We start from the raw sequence: 7,285 nt of genomic DNA on the forward strand, positions 1-7,285 counted from the left end.
AACCCCATAATAAAAACATTTTAGAAGAACAGATACTGAACATAATAAACCACAGCTGGTCACTCCGGGAAAGCCTCTCAGAATAATGTCTTCAGGAGGCGCCGAAAGCAACACAAAGTTGGTGCCTGCCTGACTTCCAAAGGCAGGGAATTCCACAGGAAGGGGGCCACTATGCTGAAGGCTGTCTTCCTGGTGGACTCCAACTGGGCCACAGGTCCATGTGGAACCACCAGGCGCAAGCCCTCCGATGACCTCAGTGACCGGGCAGGTTGGAAAAGAAGGCGCTCTCTCAGGCTCAATTGCCAAAGGGCCGAGGAATAGTCACCCAGTGTTACTCTCTGAAGTCGGCCCTGTAGGTAGGACCAGAACCACTGTAGCACAGTGCCTCCGATACCCACCCCACAGAGTCAATCCAGGAGAACACCATGGTCGATGGTATCAAAAGCTGATGAAAGATGGAGCAGAATTAACAGGGTTGCACTCCCCATGTCCCTCTCTCGATAAAGCTCATCCAGCAGGTCGACCAAGGCTGATTCAGTCCCGTAACCAGATCAAAACCCAGACTGGAATGGGTCTAGAATATCAGTGTCCTCCAAGAATGCCTGCAGTTGCTCTGCCACAACCCTCTCAAGTGCCTTCCCTTGGAAAGGGGTATTTGCGCCTGGGCAGTAGTTGCCTAGCGCCATTGGGTCCAGAGTGGGCGTTAACAACCCCTGGACCACCTGGAAGAGTTCCACTGGACAGCTACTCAAGGATGCAATGGAGGCAGCAAAATAAGCCTTCTTTGCTGCCCACACTGCCATGCAATAGGCACGATTATGTGCTCTAGAGCGGGCTCGGTCATCTTCTCTTCGAGTCTTACGTCATTCACGCTCTATATACTGCAATGCGTTATACGTGGGGCTGCCTTTGAAAACGGTCCAGAAACTTCAGCTGGTCCAAAATAGGGCAGCAAGATTGTTAACAGGGACTGGCCTGCGAGCTCATATTACGCCAGTACTTTTCCAGCTGCACTGGCTGCCAGTCCATTTCCGGGCCCGATTCAAAGTGCTGGTGTTAACATTCAAAGCCCTTAACGGCTTGGGGCCAGGTTACCTGAAGGATCGCCTCCTCCCATATGTGCCTGCCCGGACCTTAAGATCATCAACAGCGGCCCTTCTCCGTGAGCCCCTGCCAAAGGAAGTAAGGCGGGTGGCTACTAGGAGGAGGGCTTTTTCTGCTGTGGCACCCCGGCTCTGGAATGAGCTCCCTAGTGAGGTTTGCCTGGCGCCTACATTGTATTCCTTTCGGCACCAGGTGAAGACCTTTTTATTTTCCCAGGCATTTTAGCTTTCTAAATTTTTATCTTTGCTGTTTTAAATCTGTATTTTAAACTCCTGCACTGCTGCTAGGTTTTATTGTGGTTGTATTGTTATATTGTGGTTTTAATGTTCTATATATTTTAAATTGTTTTATTGTGTGTTGTTTGGTTTTAATTTTTGTGAACCGCCCAGAGAGCTTCGGCTATTGGGCGGTATAGAAATAAATAAATAAATAAGTCTAGCCAATGTCCAGCCTGTTCCATTGACCTCAGCTTCCCAGTATACCAAGGAGCAGAGCGGGCTCTACTCGGCTGGATCACCAGCTCTCTCCACTAGAAAGTCCCCAAGAGCATTCAGAAATCCATTGGACTCCATCAGTCTCCTCTGGTGGACCATCCGAATGGGTCCCCCACCCCTGCAGGACGGAAGGAGCACTGTGTGTTCAAACCTCACCACAAAATGGCCTGACCGTGATAATGCGGTTTCATGGACCCCTCCAATCTTCAGACCACCCAACTCACAATTTGGAGCAAAAACCAAATCAAGAGTGGGACCCCTTCATGTGTTGGGGTGATGACAAGCCAAACAGCCCCATGGTTGACATGGAGGCCATGAAGTCCCGAGCTGGAACTCCAGAGACAGCCTCAGCATGGAAGTTGAAGTCACCCAGAAGCACCATCCTGAGTTCCTCCAGCAACACACTTGAGACTGCCTCTGCCAGCTTTGATTTATCTTATGCAAGTCACAGTAATTGGAACATATTAAGTATGCAGTTGAAGGATGAGACTTCAGCTGCAATCCTGTACCCACTTTCCTGCCAGTCAGCCACACGGAGCTCAATGGGACTTCCCTTGGGGTAGACATAGGTATCATTGCATTGTTATTCCCTAACATTCAATAAAGGATCCCTAATTTTGCAGGAACCTATTATATTGTTGTCCCTTCTTTCAAACTAATTATCCATTTTTCTGGCATAGCATACTCATAATTTTACACTGCAAACATGGGCATAGGCGATATTTTCCATAATTTAGCATAATATATATATTTGCTGTCATAGTCACGAAGAGTCGGAGGCAAATGAACGAATAAACAACAAAATAGTGAGCTCAGGTGGTGAGTTCCAACAGTAATCAAGCAGCATTAGGGCTCCAGAAAAGCAAGAGGGAGGTTGCTTGGAGGGAAATCTCACATTTGCAGAAGAACCCCCACATTTTCAATTAAAAAAATAGAAGTTAAAATGGAAGAAAAAAACAGAAAATTGGTTTGTCATGGGGGAGAGAAGAACACTTTCCTTACAGGGGAGTTGATTTCTAAGAAACCTGAATCCTTATGAGGTGAAGATAAACTGCAACATTTTATTGCAGTGCCATGTGTCACATTTAATACTAATTCTTGATAGAGCACGGTCATAATTTGGGAACACTTCAGCCAATGCAGGATTTTGATGTGGATTATACTGCCATACAGACAAACATTTTAAATCCACTACAAGTTGCCTGGGAAAGAGCACATTTCTCCTCTGTGGGCAAAGGTTCTGTGTGAAAGGTACCTTCCATGTGAAAGGTATTGTTTAAAAATACCTCAGCACATTAAATCTTGAGTAATTCTATGCGTGTTCCTAACTAGATATACATGACAGGAATTTAGGCTAACAGGGCATGGTCCAAAGTGTTAGATGCCTTAGTTGTTTTTCCTTATGAGATGATCCCTGGTATTGAGATTGGGCCTCAGTATAATAATGTAGCATTTGGGGAGAAAGATGCAACCCAGGAGACCACAACTGGAGGCCAGGATGGAGAAAACCTCCACAGCCACCATGGACTTCCCCTTAGTGCTCAGGTAGGTGGGCACAAAGGAGATCCAAACACTGCAAAACACCAGCATGCTGAAGGTGATAAACTTGGCTTCGTTGAAGCTATTGGGCAATTTCCTCGCGAGGAAGGCCACAATGAAGCTGACCAGAGCCAGGAAACCCATGTAACCCAGGACAGTGTAAAACATGGTGACTGAGCCCTCATTACATTCCACTATGATCTCTCCAGCCAGGGAATGGAAGTCCAAGTTTGGGAAAGGGGAAGAAGTAACCAGCCAGCCAGCACAGATAACAGCTTGGATAAAGGGACAGGCCAGGACAATGGAGTTTGTCAGTTGTCTCCCTAGCAATTTCCTTGCCATGTTTCCTGGCTTGGTGGCCATGAAGGCCAGAACTACTGTGACAGTTTTTGCCAACACAGAAGAAACAGCAACAGAGAAGATGATGCCAAATGCAGCTTGTCTGAGAAGACAGGTGACCTTTGTGGGTTGACCGATGAACAGGAAGGAGCAGAGGAAGCAGAGCAACAGGGCCATGAGGAGAACATAGGTGAGATCGCGATTGTTGGCTTTGACGATTGGTGTGTCATGGTATTTAATTATGATTGCCAGCACTAGAGATGTGATCAGAGAGAGGGAAAGAGTCACAGAAGCTAAAACAAATCCCAGTGTCTCTTGATAGGAAAGGAAGTGGATCTTCTTGGAGATACACCGGTCTTGGTTCTTGTTTGCGTGTTGGTCTTCTGGGCATGGGATGCAGCGATCTGCATCTGGAATGAGGAATAATTATTGAAGTATCTCAGCCATGACACAGACATTGTTTTTGTGGTGGCCAGTTCAGCCCTCAAAGAAAATGATGGAAATACCATACTGTAGCTTATTTTACAGGTTTGATTATTTTATGTTTAAGCTTCGGCAACCATAAGTCAGAAAACATACACAATATCTCCCCCCACCCCTCTCCCACATGACAGCCTCCTGAACAGAATACATGTTCAGTATTCTGCAAGGAACAAATTCTGTAACTAGGGATGAAATGCGGGGGAGTTGAAGAATATTTGTCACCTGTAGTGCCTTACTATCTGTCATTTCATTTTAAGATTATGCATTGCCCTCTGAGGAGATGTGTTGGTGCAGAGGCTGGCGAAGAGGTTACAGAAATCACTGTTATTCAGTTCCCTTTCTGGGGTTCAGTTGCTGGCCACACAGATATTAGAAGGAAGGCATGGCGTGGAATAGTTAGTTCACAAGCAGGCCTGTCTTTCCTTGAGGGCAGAAAGTTTTGCTGCATAGAGTCTAAGATGCAGACACTTATGCTGACAAAGCTGTGATCAAGTCGTGGAACAATGGACCAGTATGAAAAGAAGTCACAATGTTTGTTACTCCTCACAACTAGCAGCTCCATGAGTCTGGAATGTTCCCGTATAACCTGATAAGGCCTAAGATTAAAATTGGCGGCCTAAAACTATGAAAAAAAAAAGACTTGCTTTTGCAGGTTTCTCCCCACTCAATATGTCTTTCACCAACCCAGAATCAAATTTCTAGCTGACAACTGAAAAGAAAGGAAAAGGTCAATCAAAAGTCTGGATAGTTTAGAGAAGTCAGTAAATCAAAAAGTGACTGAACCCTAGGAAAAATACTTTGTTTTTCTACTCTTTCTTTCTTTTTTCTGTTTTGCATAGCTCGGGTTTTTGATAATAGGTGTTTGCTAGTTTGGGGCCCTTTTAGGCCATAGTTTGCACACATACCTGCTTTTTGAGAGTACATGGAAATTCTTACTTTAACCTTGTCTCTTCTTCAGTTTCTAAGGCTGCAGCTGGCCATAGTTTCTGAGCTAATTTGGGGGGGCTAGATGCCTAGCTCTTTAGCAGCTTGATTCAGTTTTCCTCTACTTTTTTATTTTACTCACTGGAGAGCCTCAGATTTCACCGCCTTTTTCATTTTAAAACATTTTCTTCACTTTCTACCTGGATTTATTTTACTATCTGGACTTCACTGAGTTCTACACATTGGATTCCAGTGGGGAATCTCCATGGCGATGGGTTTGGGTCAGTCTCCACTTCATTGCATTTTTTACCGCAGTTGAATCTGCTCCATTTGGGGGCACACGGGGTCCAACACCCAGATTATCCAAGCACTAGCCTGGGGCTCTAGGCAGGTCATACGCAGGTTACTGCAAATTGTTTTGGGTGGCTACTGGGTAGAGTCGAGTCCCATCATCGTTTAGAGAGGCTGTTCCCTCCCTCCCACTCTCACCTTGTTCTGCCCCTTCTGCTTTCTCTGTGTTAGTGCCCCTTCCTCCCCAACCTGTTTACAACCCTCCCGGACCCTTTAAAGAAAAAAACTAAGTTGTAATACCGCAGTAGCACAATGGTGATCACAGCTGAAAATCCCATAGATTTCTATGGCCGCTAAACCGCAATTTCACATAGGCAGCTTGATTCCTTCTCTGGGGTCCTCACTATCACACAATTTCACTAAGGTGCATTAGCGCCTTAGCAAATGTACAGACCCATTGAGTCCTGTATATTTGGGCTGCTTGAACCGCGCTGGAGAGTATTTTTTTTCCTGGGGGTTGGGGGCGCGTTGCCATGTCTAGCTCTCGGGGCTGCCTGTCTCCCTTTTATAGCACTTAAGGAGGTGTGCTTAAAGCGCTATTTTGGTTCCCCGTATGTGGGAGTCAGTTGCGTTCGGTGGCGTATACTGAACGCTACGATGTAATTTCGCTATAGTGCATCAATAATATAAAGATGGGCAAATGTGCTACTTCCATGTAATGCAATGCCATACTCCTTGTAGTGCATTGTTCCGAAGAATGAAGACACTGCCAGTACATCACTGCTTTCTATGGATGCTCCTGGAGCAAACTCCCCCCCCCCCCCCCGCGCCGCACAAGTAGCTTCTGGTCTGTTACATTTGTGGGGAAACGTCCTGCTCACTTGCAGAGCAGCTTTTCCAACATGGATCCTCAATGCCTGCAGATGTGCATCTCCGCAATCTGCATGCTGGTGTCCAACATTCAGGCTATGCTCTCCCTTCTGCTGCTCTTACAGGATTGGGAGTCCCGTTTGAAGGCACTCAGGGGGGATATGATGTGAAGGCATAGGAAGAGAGCAGCCTTATGGCTGTATGGGAAGGGGAACCCTGCTGCATTCCACACAGCCAGACCCAAAACAGAATGGTGGTGGCGGCATTTCCAGGGTTAGTGGGAGAATTTTGTTCTCCAAATTTGGGATGACGAGCAGTAGATTGCAAATTTCCAGATGACACAGGGGACCCTCTTTGGAATTGCAGGGGCTCTTTAGCCAGCACTGTGGAAAGGCAAATCACCAACATGAGGGACCCACTTCCGGTGGTGAAATGCATGGCAATCTGTATGTGGCGCCCGGCTAATGTGTGCACCTACAGGGAGGCTGCTCATCAGTTTGGCATCAGAAGAGCCACTGCAGCGCATATTGTGGCTGAGGTGTGGCTAGCCATCAAACATCTCCTGCTGAGAAGGATGGTGAAGCTCAGGAAAGCAGCCCAGCTGGCCTGCTGTAGCACTACATGGGAAGTGGAGGGAGGAAGCCTGTGGTTTCAGTGCAACCAGGGGGTGCTTACTTTGGAGTTGGGGGACTACTTTGGGGAGACCCCTAGGTGAGGTCTCTTTCAGCCTTCCTTTGGGTCCACAAAAACCTGTTCTCCAGATCTCTGCTTGGGATAGATAACTACATATTCTTTTTTAATGCCCCCCTTCCTTCCTTCCTTCCTTCCTTCCTTCCTTCCTTCCTTCCTTCCTTCCTTCCTTCCTTCCTTCTAAAGGTTTGGACCATCCTGCTATATAGTTGAAAGCTTCAGACATTGTGGTTAACTAGTGTGGACTGGTGGAAGTTTAAGCGGAGTTAAGTAACAATTCAAAGTGCTGCTAGTTCGGCCTACAATCATCATGGCGATCACTTGTAACCGAGTAAGATTGTCTTCCAGGGGTAGAGTCTTAGCAGTGGGTCTGCAGGTGGCTGTGAAGGCCAATTCTGGATCCACACAGCCTCCCACAGTGAGGACATAGGTTTCCAGGTGGAAGGCGGTCACGGTGAGGGTTTGCTTGACGTGCCTTCCGCTGAGCTCGCTTCTCCCTTTCGCCCTGTACTCGTGCTTCTTCAAAGTCCATAGCGCCTTTAATATAGGCT

This window comes from Heloderma suspectum, chromosome 2, assembly GCF_057233095.1.
Source record: "Heloderma suspectum isolate Gila_16-S chromosome 2, 16-S_ref, whole genome shotgun sequence".
Lineage (NCBI taxonomy): Eukaryota > Metazoa > Chordata > Lepidosauria > Squamata > Helodermatidae > Heloderma > Heloderma suspectum.